We start from the raw sequence: 16,212 nt of genomic DNA, 5'->3' as shown, positions 1-16,212 counted from the left end.
AAATCCTTAGATCGTGATGATTTTCTGCAAACTTTTACTTCTGCGTGGCATTTTCCCCCAAATCATGAGTTTGTCTCATCTGTGGTGTATTTTGAGTTACTAGAACAGAGGTTATCTTGGTGTCAGATCCCTGCTGTGGTTGTGTAGACTGCTGGTGCTGTGTCTTTCTGAAGGCACGGTCTGCTCATAAGAGAAAACTCAGCAATTTCCTTTTTGTAAAACAAGACACGGCCCTGTGGACCCTCAAATCACCCCATACCTGGCATCTGAATGCAGAATTTGATACCTACACCTATCTCGGCAGCGCACACCACAGCCAATAGTATCTAGTTGTTCCAGTATACTCGCACAAAAAGCGTACAAATATTCAAATATATGTTTGGCATTTTCACCACGACTTTCAGATGAATAATTCAGGTCTAATCTTCAGAGGGTGGCATGAACTGAACGTACACCAGTCAGCGCTGGCCATCGTTGTCTGCTGCGCTGTGTGTTATGTTGAATGATCAACGCACAGGCAGTCTGCCTCATTGGCCCGCCTCTCATTGACTTTTAATGTATGTACATGGAATGTATGATCATTAAAAATCAGAGTGGCAACGTAGGGGGGTCAGGATGAATAAAAGCAAAAAGACACCCCCTCTCCCCAGCCTTCTCTCTCTGTCTCTCTCTCTGTCCATTCATTAATGATATCTATAGCCCTTTAAGCCCTTCATGAGTGTTGGTGGAGTGTCGGGAAGCTCTCTAATCCCCGCGTTGCTCTTTATTCTGCCCATGACGCTCATCCCCTCTGTGTCAGATCCTGAAACCTCGCTAATCCCCTGGTGGCATTGGGCGCGGGGCCCCAGCTGTCGGCTCCCATGCTGCGGCGCTTCTCGCCCCGGCTAATTTGTGCCCCTGCTTGGGATGCTATTGATGTCACCCTACCCCATCTACTCCAATAACTTTTTTCAATGTCTTGCTCTTTCCCACTGCTTCCTTTCTCTCTCACTTTGCCCTCTCTCTCCTGGCTGATGATGAAACTCCCAGCTGGCACCAAGCGAACGCTTTTGTTCCCTCTGTTGTATAAAGAGTCAATGTCCTTTACCTCCATGCCCGCACATTACGGATCTGCCACAGAGCCCGTCCTCCCTTCCACCGAAAGCTGAATGGACGTGCTGTGGAGGAGGTGGAGATAAATGCGGCACAGAGGGCAATTCGGACTAAGCAGCCGAGAGCACACAGACTAAGCATTTGAATGATGGCACATTAAGAATCCTCAAGTTCAATTAAGAGTGCTTAACAAAGCATCAGTATGCAGGCTAGCTTTCTTGGACTTATTTTAATGAGAGGAAGGAGGTGGGAAGGAGGAGAGAGGAAAGGGAAAGGCGGAGGGTGAGGGTGTGGGTAATGATTAGCACTGTTTTCTTTCTTCCTAAGCTCCTCTGTGCAGCTCAATGGAGCAGTGGGCTGCACAGAGTTTTTGGACACCTTGGTGTCGCCCACCCAGACTAATGCCACCCGCCTGGCTCTCTGAGGGAATGAGGGAGTGTGCACGAAAAGAAACAACACAGGTGTAAATGATCATCAGTGGTGACAAAGCAGTTTTACTAACAGTAGAAATAACGTAATACAGGAAACACTCTGTCATAATTAAAAATCCTGCACTCAAAACAAATGTAACTTAAATTTTTTTTTTGTATAATGCTCTTTGGCATCAAAAGAAAAGCTCTTACTATATGGATTTATCCCTGTTGTGGATGCCTATTACATTATGCATATGATGTTATTGAACTGTTGGGGCTTGATGTCATGGCGGGGCGCTTCTCTGTTTCAGCAACTCGCAGTTTGAGATGTAGTTTTGCACACGTGTTTTTCTTTTTTTAACTGTTGTGTGATTTTATGCGAGTCTCATCGGTGTGGATGTTCTTTCATGTTGTTTGAGGCCCCAACCGAAGGCAATTTTCTGTCACTTTGTGATAGACAATAAAGGTTTTTGAATCTATTATCATTATAAGAGATCAGCGTTTCCTAAACTTCTCCTCGCGTACCACTAGTCCTGCATGTTTTAGCTCTCTCCCTGCTGCAACTTGGCTGAATTAAACCATCAGACTGTCATCAAGCAGTTTCAGGAGTTCATAACAAGTTGATTATTTGAATCAACTAAGTGTAGCAAAAAGAGACAACTGAAACATGCAGAACTAGTGGTACTTGAAGAGATGTTTGGAAAATTCTGTTATTGATGATGTGGAGGAGAAATTAAATATTTGGGGATGATGCAGCACTTTTCAACAGTGATATTAGGTTTAAAAACATTAGGACACCAAACTCTCACTGCCAGTTGCATGCACATGCGCCCTAGGGTGGGAAATAGAAACCACTGTCAAATGTCTGGAGTTGGGACACAGTTAGCTTAGTGTTAAAGCTGGGCAAACTGCTTGCCTGGCCCTGATCAAAGTTAGAAAACTGTCAAACAACACTATCCATCCACCCAGCACTTGTTGTTCGCCAGGACATAATTACAGCACAAAACTTGCTGAGGGGCCGTTTACACACCCTGTTTTTTTGTGCCCTTAAATTCATTGTTGTCAATGTAGATGCGCAGAGGGAGCGCTCAAAAGCACGAGCAACACCAGATATCTTTCCTTACTTTTAAAAATATGAGTCAATGATAAATATAGAAGAGAAATTGATCGTTTCAGTGCAGCACTACCCAGAGCTTTACGATCTGTCCCATGGACAATATTTTAGACCTAATATACACTTAAAAAACAATGCCTGGAAGAAGGTCAGCTCTAAATTTTTGATTTCTGGTAAGTAGCCTATGATACAGTGCCAGGTATGGTTGCTAAGCAACATCAGGCACAACCTTCCTCCGTGCCTTTGAAAGTTGGCACAAAATAGGCACAAGAATAGCACCCAGCGCCCAACCTCTTGTTTCCAAGGTGGTGAAAATTGGGGCATGTGTTTTGGCTCTTACGCCTCTAAAACTAAAAGTGGTCAATTTTACCTTTCTTTTTTTGTCTTAATTAAACAAACAAGATTAGAGATTTATAAACAAAATGAATGTATGGGGAAAGCCAAGCTAGCTCTTTGCCTCTGCTTACAGCCATCATGCCAATTTAAATTATAAATGTAAAGTAAAAAGTACAGATTTTTTTTTTTTAGATTTCATGGAGTAAGAGTAGTCTAAAAAGTTGAATGAAATGGAAAAACCCAAATTAATCAGGAGGTTGGGGGTTTGATCCCTGGGCCCTGCAGTCTACATGTGTAGTGTGTGTAGCTGTGCCATCGGTGTGTAAGTGTGCTTGTGAATGGTTATTGCTCCTAATGAGCAGGTGGCAGGTTGTATGGTAGCCTCTGCTTCCAGTGTATGAATGTGTGTATGAAGTGTGAATGCTGGCTTGTGTGCTTTGAGAAAAGCGTGGTGTAAATTCAGTCCATTTACCATTTACTGTAGCACAGTAAGGCTGTTGTTTGACAAACGCTTCATTTGTTCGACTTAATTCGAACATAACCCAGTTCCAAAACTCTGTGGTAATATTAAAGTCGTTCTTTAAATTACAGTATCTCTGCTGCAACGCTGCTGGCCTTACTCACTAATATATATGTTGAATTGTTCTTACTTTGCGTTCAAAATAAGCGCACGAAACTTGCAGTTGGAATCATGACGTGCACACCAGCCAGTTTTGTTTATACCACCTGTGTGGATCAGTGAATCAGAATCATTCTAAACTGACAGGCAGTTTTAAATGTGTTTAGAGGGTACAAACAAATTCAGGTAAAAAAATATTTGTTTGATGAATCCAAAATTTGTGTGTAAAAGCTTCGTATGCCTGTGGTTTTGTATGTTTGTGAATGAGTCCCACTGTCACTGCATTTTTCAAAGTCACCAAACAGCATTGCATTTATTTTACATTCATGACTTCAGTCAAAATGCTTCTTTACTTTACTTCTCAGATGATTTTCGGTCGTGGTATCGGTTCAGCAGGAATTGCTAGTTGCTTAGCTTTACTGGGGCAATAGGGCATGCCATGAGTCAGACAGACAGAACATTTTAAGCTGACTCAAAGTTACTCACTGTCGTGCTTCAACAATTTAAATTTTGAATTTAAACATATGATTACAAATCAGCCCCATACAGTACCTTCTGTTATTTCTGTGGCACAAACAAAGGGGGCCTTGCTTAATCCTGGCTTCATTTACTTCACAAGAAAAGTTTAGAGTCCAGAGCACTGTAGTGAATTATAAGGAGTTTGGAGAGTCTGCGAGAGGAGAGAGACAAAGACAGGGGTGACAGATGAATAGTGTCCATTGTAGAAAGAGGGAGGGAAGAACAGTCACAGTGAAACAGACGCAGATTAAGAGGGAAAGAAAAGACGAATACAGAGACAGAGAAAGACCAAACAAGTGACGGCAGCGAAAATTGGAGTCAGAGCCTCAAGCATGGATACTGGGAGTCTGTATGTAGAACTGACCTCATTCCCAACTTCTCCTGGCGTGGCCTCATCGATGTGACATGCATTACCATCGCCGCTCTTGTCAGTGGCCCCGCCGTCCCTTTCTCTCGCTGTTGTCTCTTTACTGCCACTCATGATCACAGCCTCTCCTGAACACGCAGGGCCAACACACCACACCGCTCTCGCTCTCTGTCATCCCCTTCTCCGGACTCACTGTCACAAAGATAAATAAGAAAAAGACGTCAGTGAGAATTTTCCAACAGTCACTCTCTCCCGGGGGATTTTTCTACACAGTTCCTCCACTCTTCAGTGAGGCTGTGGGATTATCTCGGAGGGGCTGGCTGGCTATTTGAGGTCAGGATGAGTATTTACAGGTCTGGTACATAGCGACAGAGCAGTGGAATGAAAAAAAAAGTGTTCACAAAGTGACACAAATCAAATCAGCTCAAGTCGAGTTTGCAAAGAGTGCGAATCCTGGTACCAGTGTCAGATCCAATTCTGCTGAAAAGACCATAGCAAGAAAGGACACAAAGAGGGAGCTGAACTTTGTTTCAGAGTGACATTAAGTACATTTACAATCCTGTAATGTTTAAACGATTTAAATGTGTATAGAGAAGAGGCCCTAAAGGGTTTTGTTAATTTGAGTGTACCGTAGGCTGTACAGGCACGCCATTAAACTCCAAATGTTCACTCTCTCTGCTTGCACAATTGATACACAAGCGCCACAATGTATTCCTGTGCATAAACAGATAAAACCACTCATGGCACTCGTCTGTGAATCTAGCTCATTGAATAGTAAATTGCCAAATTATGTCTCCACTTCTCATTAAACTGCAAGACTGTAATTTCAGCCATCACTCTATGACAGATTTTTTTGTTTTCTTTCGTGTCACTTTGTTGGAGCGAAACATACTCTAACCACCCCCAAAGTGGAAAATGGAACGTACTCTGTGTTTGTTGACAAGAGATTGTAATTTCTATCAGGCACCGTGCATCTGTTTTTGTTTGACAACCAAAAGCAGCAGTCCTTATGATCACAGTCAGAGAGGATTTCAGATGGAGAAACAGAGGGCTTTAAACAGACAGACAGACAGTGTGAGGGGAGGCTGACAGACTGAGAGAAAATGACTGTGAAAGAAATTGACACAGGAAAGTAGAGACCCTATGAGAAAAGAACTCTTTCATTTCCCATCAAATGTCTCTCACAGTAGAGTGTTGGTACCTCTGACACAGTGACCATGACGATGCTACACTGTGATGTTGATTCAAATTTAAGCCTGCTTTTTAAAAAATGGGTAGACATTTGTTATAACAATAATAATTCTTTCCACGTATTCTCTCATGAATGAAGACAGTCCTTTCTGACTGGGAATTAAACTGAAAGTGAAACTTATCAATGTTCTCTTCAAAGCCAGACTCCATTGAATGAATGAATGAATGAATGAATGAATGAACACGGGATGTGCTGATCTTTTGCTGCCTCAAGTAGTCTGTTAGTTTCATTGTAATGTATTGTCGTCAACTACGTTATTGTTATTTAAAAAAAAAAAACATCTGAAAAGGACGAGAATTTGCGAAGATTCATAGCACCACATGGATTAATTTATAATCCATTTCACTTTGTATACATGAATAAATAAATACTAATAATAATAAAATACAAACTTTTAGTCCTTTGTACATTTTTATCAACTTTGTATTGCTGCCTAGTCTTGAAATTTTAAGCAGTTATGCAATATTTTCTTTGTCTTGTTTTTTTTTAATGAATGATTATAGGTATTTAATAGGGGAGGTATCTCCATGAACCATTTTTGGCTTCTAACCTCTCTTTCACAATGTTTAAACTTTTTTCTATACATCTGCATGTGCAAATAAACAAATACATAAATAAAACATTGTGTGATATTGTGTTTTAAAGGGCTTGAGTTTGGAGTCACAAAGGTCACACATAACACAACAAACCAGCCATCAAGACCGCCGTTTACAAGTCCTTGCGTTTAGTTAGTTAAAATGATGGTTTTTGACAACGGAGTCTGGCTTTGAACAGGCTGTTCTGATGCACTGTTAGTCAGTTTTTCTACAAAAAGTAAAGCACCAAAATTTGTACGTATCCTTTGTAATCATGAGCCTGTAATCTGACTATAAATGGTGGATTTGGGAAGGCTGTGATCAGATGACCAATGCTCTGACAGGAGTAAAGAGGTAAGCTGTCCCTGTAAGAAGGCAGGTTGGAGTGCTGGTTGGTTCACAAAATATAAGACTTTCCCCTGGAGACTGGTGTTGTGGGATGCTACTTTGTAGGATATTATATAACGTGTTGTGTGTGCATTTTCATAGGATATTACATTAACTGTTGCATTAGGATACACTGCTTTGAAGAGAGCATTAATAAGTTTAACTTTCAGTTTAGTTCCCGGTTCGGAGAGGGCTGTCTGACTGCAGGGTAGCGTAATGTCTTTGGGAAGTACTGATAAATGAGACTTGGATTATGTGGCATGAGCTGTGTAAAAAAAATGTAAATGGATCTTTTGATATATTTTGCTGTTGTTTATTGCAGTCACCTATGACTGCATCATCAACAATTATCTCTGTTTTCTTATTCTTTGTTCACCATGGAGGCATGCAGGAAAAACAAAACTTCCTTCACGAATTCAGCGTAACACAGAGTGGGATATACAGTACAAATGGTCATTTGGGTTGTGAAGTATTCCTTTGATTTCATATCAAACACAATGTGGTGTGAGTGACTACACGTCCCAATTTGTGTAAAACTTCTATATGCTGTAGATTGAATGCAGGCATATGCCTATCTTGAGAAGCTCCACAACCAGAGAACCTGGTCCCCTGCCACAGTATTAGGAAGTCATATATGGAAAGAAAATCTTCAGAACACTGAGCATTTATTTGGCAGCTTTTGCCACAAAAACATTTCAGGAACTGTGTTTTGTGCTATTGTTCCACATGCCATTGACTCCTGAATGAAGGTATTATGTACACCAGAGTTCACACGAAGTTTGCAGGAGAGATTATGGAGGAGCCAGAGAGCTGCAGTGCACAAGGTTATGAACTAATTCCTCAGCAACAGTGAGCCAGATGAGCATTATTGATGCTACGTAGGACAGAAGACAATATGTGCGTGTATTTGCATTCATGCAGCACATGACTGTGGAGTCACGGTATCTGTAAAGTAGGTGCGCATGTACACGTATGTGTTTATCCCTGCAAAGTAGTTTCCTCCAGACTCAGCTTTCCACATTCCAACAGCGTCCTCCTCCTCCTGCGCTCTCTATATATCATTTCGGCAGCTGATACATTGTGCAAGTCTATGAATATGTTGACTTTCAAAACAGTTACAATATGTCTTGTAAGGTGTTGATTTGTGGATTGAGCCTTGGAATAAAACTATTTATTGTACTGATAAAATATTGATTTGACAAAGTAGCAAAAAAAACAAAACAAAACAAAACATACTTTATACACTCTGCTTGTAAACACAACAATAGGATCTATTTTTAAAAAGCAAAAATCAGCCCTGGAATTACTTTCATTTATTTATGTGAAAGACAGAGATCTTTCACACCAGAGCACTAATAACGCACTGAGGTGTTGCACCATCGCTGGGAGAAAAACCCCGGGGCAGGCTTATGCCCAGGATTTCTATGGAGATCTCCAGTGGGTGATTTGCATCGCCCCCTCTAGGCACTTTCATCCTGACCCGGCAGCACTGTGCACGTGGCGGAACGGAGGCCAGTGCTGTTGCCTGGACAACTGATCGCAGGATTACAGGTTGGGAGAGAGAGCGAGCGAGAGGGAGGGAGAAACAGAGGGAGAGTCAGTAAGTGTTTGTTTCACTGGTTCTCAATGTTGGTCCTGCTGGTTTTTCATTTCGGCCAACTAATGAAGGACTGCTTTAGGCCTGGGACACAAAGACAATGCAATTAACAGGCTGGTTGGAGAGAAATGCTCTGTGGAGCACTGATGTGGGCTGGAATTGGAAACCAGTGGTTTAAATAGGCTTTCGGTGAGACTGTTTTCTTACTGAGCATATATGTTGCTTTAGTTAGTTTCACAGTCTTAAACCTGTATCGCTAAACACCATATTGTATCCAGAGTTCACTGGTTTGTTCGTTTTGTATTCAGTGTTATCAGATTTGGCTGTTTCCTCCCAGAGCTTCTTTTCATTTAACTAAGTGGTTAAAAGCTACATCCTGATCCTCTCCTCTGAGTAGTATGATTGAAATTGAAAGGACAATGAGTTCAGCAGCCTCAGCTCAACAGGCAATTACTGAAAACTGATGACCATCAAAATCAAATGTCATTTCAGGTCATTATAACTAGATTTTAACTTTCCCCCCTATTGATATTATTATTCAGTCACAGCTCTGTGATGAAACACTTGTGAACACAAGTGAAAATATTTTATATTTGAAGCAACAAGCGGCTTTCATTTTGTGTTGATGTGATTTTGGCAACCCCTGTAGACAAAAGCGGTAGTGTTTACCAGAATGAAGACTGCATTTCCCATTAGCACCACCACTGCATGTTATAAAGATCTTGATCCAGCTATCATGTGCATTTGTTTCGGAAAGGAAGACACGGCTAATTTTTAATACTTTTTCTTTTTTAACAGCTGTCTGCGGGATGCATAGCAAGGAGGTAAATTTTCCATTTGTGGCTATTTAAGAGATTCATAAAAGTAATATGACAACGCTGAAAGAAAGTAAACTTTGTTTTTGAACTGTGTGCTACACCTAGGTAACACGTAAGCCAATAATACATTTAGATATTTTATACTAGGTCCATAGCAGGATCGGTTTTGAATCCTTTCAATCCTGCAATTCTTTCCATCTGTTGAAAGACGACCAGGGCTGCCTCCTGTTTTTACCCATACTCTATCCCTTACAGCCTTTTTTGTTCTTCAGTTAATTCTTTTCTTTTTCTCTTTGCTTATCCAGCTCCAGTGTCAGGCATAACCACAAATAACAACATGAAAAACAACATTTTCTTCCTTTCAACTTGCTATTGTACTATTCACTGTGAAACTTAAGGTCTGTGTGCTGTAAAATGCTCTGTCTGATTTTGAAGAGAATCGGACCTGGGGACAGGTTACTGATATTCTCGTTTGCTTATCGAGATCTAATAGAGCCATCCATAATTGATTTGATTGTTGAGATTCATAACCAATTTAAAAACTCCTTGAAGCTATTTTAATAAATAATTATTTTTTATTATTGGGTTTTCTGTTCACCTGAAGTTAAGCTAACTAAACAGGAGACTGAAAATGTATCCGAGTACTGTGTTTTCTTTTTCTTCTTGCACTCATAACTCACTCATCTTGCACTGGGCTTCTTCTTAGATCAAATTATATGGACAAAAAAAAAACCTTGCAAGAAAGAAAACAACTGCTTTAATGAAGAGTTGACAAGTGCAAAACTCCAACTGGGCCCTTTGTGTTTGTGTTTGGCAAACATTCTCCGCATTTGCTCTCTAACTCAATGCGTACCATTAAGTAAAATCACATAGATTGGAGTTTGCTTGGATACTTGGACCGCACACATTTGTATTATAACCTCCACAACTGACAGCACAAGTCTCCCTGAAAACACACGTATGAAGACGAGAGAAGATGTGGGAATACATATATGAACTGTAAAACTATGGTCTTCCTCACTCTGAATAACCTCCCCTCAAATCCAGTAAGAAGCCTCTCCTCATCTCTGTTGGACTCTGTTTCCATGTAGACCAGGCCACTGAACAACGGGATATGGTGCACTCAAATCTATTGCCTTCAGGGCAAAGAAAAGTTTCTCCTGCTGCTGCATATTAACGCATAGCTATTTTCTGTGAGTGTGGCACGTCTTTATTCAATATCAGGGGCTCCGCAGAGACATGTTCAGCTTTAGGCTGGCAGCAGTGCGGTGAGGGTGTGAGTTGCAATCTGACTGACTGATCGTTTTTAATAATGCTCACCCCCGTGCTCACATTTGCTCATATTTAACTGGGGAGATGTTAGAGTGGACCAGTGTTGCTCTGTTTTTCTATTAACCTGAAAGAAGGACAATGGTCATAATTTGTGGCAACAACGGGGACGCCCTCCTCCTCCACTGTCTACATGACTTGTTAAATGAAATGCTCCAGCCACTTGTGGTCACCCACACAGGAGGGAGAACCCAACAGCACCTGAGCATGTAGTATTGTTTGTGTCAAGGACTTACCCTACTATCTTTAGTACATATAAGCTGAAAAAAATGATGAACCCACTTTGCTAAAGGAGTGTGATGCATAAGTCAAATATTTAACAAAGAAAAAACTGTGGGTCATACATAACCAGATTACCATTCTGCACCTGTATGCGTAATCACAGGACTTTTCTACCCTTGCTAGGAACTGGATCTCAGACTTGGGCAGAAAATGTTCCTTTCAAATGAGTCTCCTGGTTTCCTGTGCTGCAAGCATGTAGCCCAAAGTGTCAAACACTGCTGGATCAGCAATGCACCGCTCCACCCCCAGCTACCCATCTGTACACCGGGAGATGAACAAACTATTTCATTCTTGTGTACCTGAGTGTTGTCCAATCAGATCTACAGACCGAAGCATTTTTACCTGTTCTAATTAACAGCAATCAGAGATGAGGCAAATATCCTGCTGTCACAGAGAGGGGGAAGACCTGATGGTCCCTCAAGTGGAGATAAAGGTGCACATGTACGCTGAAATGTCAGCAGAAGTTGTTGTTTGTAGTTTGGCATTGTTCGCAAACGTTCCATTAAAGACCAAATCTTTTGGGTAAAAAAAATTAAATGAATCACTTCCATAAACAATTTGTTCATTTGTTTTGACAGAACGCGCAGGGTACCACTGAGTGAATGATTGCATGCTCAGGGATTCATTGACTGAATGTACTACACAGTGAGCCCTTAGTGTTTGACAGTCGCTGAGACGCTAACCCGCCCCCTCCCTCTCCCTCCAACTCATGTCTTGAAGTCTCAAAGTAGGAAGTGGTTCCAAATATTTTATTTAACAATTAGGCACTGAGAAAATATATTGTGCTCATAGGGTGGGACTTCAGCTTTCAGTTTGCAAATTATATGTTTATTTAACTACATTCTCCGTTCTCAGTTCACTAGTTACAGAGCTGAACTGAACATTCTGCCGTGTTTCAGTTTAGTGAGCGCTGAACGATTTGGAAAATTAATCTTTTGAAAGAAACATTTTAATAAAGTGATTCTAGTAATTCAGGGCACAGACAAGAACTTCTTTGCCCATAATTAGATATGTGAAGAAGAAAAATAAGAGTATTTCAAATCCTACTTTCTTTCTCGCATCTGCCCACAGACTGTGTTCATGCACTGTTGGTGCGTGTTCCTACAAAAAGTAATGCACCAAATTTGTATATAACCCGTTCAATCATGAGCCAGTAATTCGTGCATAACCCACATTATTGGGAAGGCTGCAATCACCGGACCAGTGTGCTGAAGGGAATAAAGAAGGAAGTAGTCTGTGTAAAACAGCACATTGGCTGGTGGATTGGTCACAAAACAAAGGACACAGGACAAGAGAGACACCAGTGTTTAGCAATGTGTGAAACCAAGTCAATGCTTTATCATTTTAAGAGATAAAGCATCCCAATGTCTCTTTTCCTAAACTCAACCACAGTAACTTTAGTGCCTAAACCTGTCTTACTTTATTTTACGGTAAGTGCGTAACATGAGTTGTGGAGTGCCAGTTCGTTAGAAATCATACAAACCACTGTGTGATGATATGTTGCCACACCCCTGGCAAATTTTTGTGAGGTTACAAATGTGTATAGGTGGATCTTCCACCTCTGAGTTTGAAACAGTGTGGGGAGAGGGGGGGTTTCAGCTTAACTATTTGACAAGAAGGTGTTTTTTTATACTGATGTGTTAAGGTTTGCTCACTATGTTTTTGCTGAGAATAACTCTCTCTCTAGCTATGACACTGCCTTAACTTCACCATTTATGATGGTAGGTAGAATAGTTAGCCAAAATTTCTGTCAACTGAAGACTCAACTGTCAGGTTTTTATTGAGCTCTCTGAAGGTCTATTATTTTGCTCCGCTGGTTTTAAAGTATGCAACATATTTGCACAGATTCCTGGTTCGACAGCCTCCTCAAAGGAATTTGAAGAGGTTTGCCTTCTTCTTTGTGGAAAAGATAAACTCTTATATTCTTCTTATGAGTCCTCCTGTTGACTCAAACATTGGCTTCCCCCGCTTCTGTCCAGGTTCAGCCACCTGTCTCCCACATCTTATTGACACGGTTAACTGCATGAAAATCTTTCGCCCTGCGGATGTTTTGATAAGTCATTATTTAGAAGATGCATTGGCCCAAGCCTGTATATGATTATTGAGCTCTCCTTCCTCTGATTCTGTATCTTGATATTTTAGGCACGCAGGTGTTCATCAATTTTTTAAAGAAACCAAAACCTGGACTAACAGCTTCACAACAACTACAGACCCATCTCCCATTCTTTAAAAGTCTTACAAAGTCTTTACCTGTATTAAAATAGTGTATTTAAATATTAAAATCAGGCGCTGTTGGCTCAGAGTCAGGGGTTCAGCACACTTAAACTTGTAATTTTCTTTCACATGTGATCACCAAGTATTCATCTCTCCATCCAGTCTTAAAGGCCGCATATTCTAGTTGATAAATGTGACGGGGTTCTTTATATCTAATGCCTAAGTGCAAAAATATAAGATTCTATGTTGTTTCGTGTTCCCATTTTTTAGTAAAACTTTATTTATGCTTTACTTTTCATTTGGGAAGTCTCACTGAGATCAAAATCTCTTTGACAAGAGACAAAGACATTCACACTCACACACACACACACACACACACACACACACACACACACACTTCTAAATATCTCAGTCACATAACAAAATTGATCTGGTCGTGATTCCTTAATTTGTAAAAATAAGATCCAGTCTGTCGGGTCATGGCACTTCCTCCATGCCTTTGTGACAAACTGGTTAGATTACTGTAATGCTCTCATTTACATTCAGTATGTCAGTCTTCAATAAATTACCTCCAGCTTGTTCAGATCTCTGCTGCCAGACATCTAACAAAAATGCTCTTCTCACATCAGCGAGTTTGAGCCTCATTACACTCAGTCTGAGTCAGTTTGGGAATCTTTTTTTAGTTTTAATTACCTATGCACAGCACAGTCCCAGAGAAGAATGCTGAACTTTAAAAAAAAAAAAAAAAAAAATGATGCTACTCTTTACTATGTCTACAGCCATCTCACCTTTAGGCTGTTTTTACTGGAAGCCAAATTATCTGCAGAGGTCTCTTCCTCTCCGAAACAAAGCAGGTGATTAAATTCAGTTTTTTAAAAAAAGAATAAAGTGGTTCCATGTAACAAATCAGTGTTCCTCTGACAATGTTCAGCTCGTCGCAGAGGGGCCGTTAGCCTAGCACCTGCTATTGAGCGCTCACTTTCTTTCTCTGATAACTTCAGATCCAGATGGTCAGGTTTGTACTGAAATTATGTTCAGAGGTCTCCTTCTCTTCAAAACAAACTGACCCGGTGATTAAAAACACTAAATAAAGCAGTTTTGCATTAAAAATCAGCTGAATATGGTGGCAGAAGAGAAAACGCCTGTATGAGAACCTGCTCGCGATGTAGATATCAACGGCTCATTCTAAGGTGACGACAACACAACAATTCTTATTTTCAGGTGACTATACATTAATGGAAATATACTTACAATATTATATTGCTTTTCTACAAATATACCCCCCTAAATCCTGCACACTGGACCTTTTACTCTCAGGACATGCAAGCCTTTGCACATGGTAGGCCTCCCATTTATTGTGTCCAGCATGTATTTTTCTAAACATTGCCATAAAATCAATGTGTTTTATTTTTTAGCCCTTTCATTTTTTTTATTTTTTTTTTTTAGCAATCTGTGTTCTTTTTTTCCTCCTTTTGTGAAGCCCTTTGTAGAACACTGCTTTTGAAAATGCTGTGTAAACAAATACATGTGTAGTATACAAGTTTACAATAGTTTATTTTTAACACATTTCTAGGAGACAGGGCTGTTTGCAGTCTTGCACAGGCTGTTCTTTAAAGTAAAAGAAGTACAGAAATTTTCTTAGCAACCCACAGGCAAAGAATTGTGACACTGTATAAGAGTTTAAACTTAAACTATAAACCTCTTATATGTGATGCTGAGCAACACATTTAAACAGTGTTCCTTTTGTCTGAAATGCATTTGAAAAGCCTACTTCGGTTTAGTGGCTGAAAGGGACTAAACAGCAGTGCAAACATGTTAGTTATGTCATCACATCTTTGTCAACATCAGGCCTCTTTCCCACAGAGGCTGAAGGTCAGGGCTGACTCAATATGTTGAAGAAAATAAAAGCAAAACTCAGAGTGTTATTGAAAACTAGCATTCAACTTAGTGCAAACAATTTGACTCAGATGTTTTTTTTTTTTTCTTTTAAAGAATTAAATAAATAGCCATCATCTATGTCTATCCAGAGTAACCCGGATTCTCAGTCCTCAATTACACACTCAGAGGTCAGAAGGAAATGGACCAGAATGCTTATGGGACCAGACTGCAAATGTGGGTCCAGTGATACAGCTCACTGAGCTGACTGAACCCAGAGAAACAAACTTGAGAGCAGCTCCTGAGGCCAAGGACACTGACACTGAACATAAACACAACAGTGTTAAAGGGGGTCTTTGTTTGAATTGTTTTTTATCCTAATAAACACTGTGTCTGCCATTATCAAATGTTAAGAATGGTGTTTGGATGCTGAAATGAAGCCAGTGCAGCAATTCCAGGAAAAAGATACAAGTCTTACACAAGAGATTCAGGCCTAAAGAGTGCTTTCACAAAAAGGAGGCATGCTTCATTCATTGGAATGCTTGTTTCAAATAGTCTTATATCAGTGTTTAGATAATTAGCTTCTGATGTTCCTTTTAAGCGAATCCATACACAGGCACCAAATGGGTCTGGTTTGACAAAACACTGTCATCTCAGACAAGGTCAGAACAGTCATCATGCCCAAGCTGCATTATCTGCTACTAAAGTACATTCCATTAACCTGGACGGTGTTTAGAAATGTGTGGGAGGGTGATGGGGGGAGCAGTGTGGGGAGTGCGAGAGGAATGAGGGAGGAGAGGAGCAGTGTAACAGGTTTCCAGGAGGACATAGGGAGGCATAGCAGAAGAGGAGCGTGCTGTAAGTTCAAGAATGATAACGTTGTGAAGCCAAGAAGAACCTGAAGGAAAAGACTGATGATATGAGGGGGTGAGGAGGAGTTCAGCATAATGAGAGGAGCTCAGTGAAAGCATACATTGTAGGCCAGAGATAAAGAGCTTTGCATTAAAGCTGGGGTAGGCAGTTTAATTTTGGCTTCATTGGGCAAAAATCCTGTAATAAAATTTGAGCACATTGTAATTAAAGAGGACCTCTGCACCTACTCCTGGCTCTGTTTACAAGCTTTAGAAAATATATAGTGTTACGAGACACACAATCAAAGTACACTTCAGAGAGGGCGTTCCATTTGGCTGTTCGACAAATGCAGATGTGCTGTTATGTCCCTTCAGTGAAAGCCTGATTCATTGACAGAGGATCCTGCAGAAAGGCTGATACTCTAGCATTTGAAACAATTGCCTACACTGCAAATAAACCCGCGAAAAGGAAAACAGACTTATCAAAAAGAGAGTTTAAAAGAGAGTCTGACAATAAATGCAACAAAACACGGATCAATATCAGCAAGGTGTTTCAGAGATGGACAGAAAAT

The 16,212-nt window shown here is 40.5% G+C and overlaps 1 long non-coding RNA gene across 1 annotated transcript in view; it reads right to left on the bottom strand.

Annotated features, from left to right (window-relative positions):
• LOC148188212 (uncharacterized) overlaps nt 1-16,212 on the bottom strand; it is a 52,618-nt gene that overhangs the window by 17,271 nt on the left and 19,135 nt on the right. Inside the window, exon 2 of the long non-coding RNA XR_015777876.1 lies at nt 4,458-4,652. This is a non-coding gene — a long non-coding RNA (uncharacterized LOC148188212). The remainder of the gene's footprint in view (nt 1-4,457; nt 4,653-16,212) is intronic.

The sequence above is a fragment of the Plectropomus leopardus genome, chromosome 11, assembly GCF_026936395.1.
Source record: "Plectropomus leopardus strain MGB_pleo_1.0 chromosome 11, ASM2693639v1, whole genome shotgun sequence".
Lineage (NCBI taxonomy): Eukaryota > Metazoa > Chordata > Actinopteri > Perciformes > Serranidae > Plectropomus > Plectropomus leopardus.
Note: the sequence above shows the minus strand (reverse complement) of the source record. Positions and strands in the feature narration are given on the sequence as shown.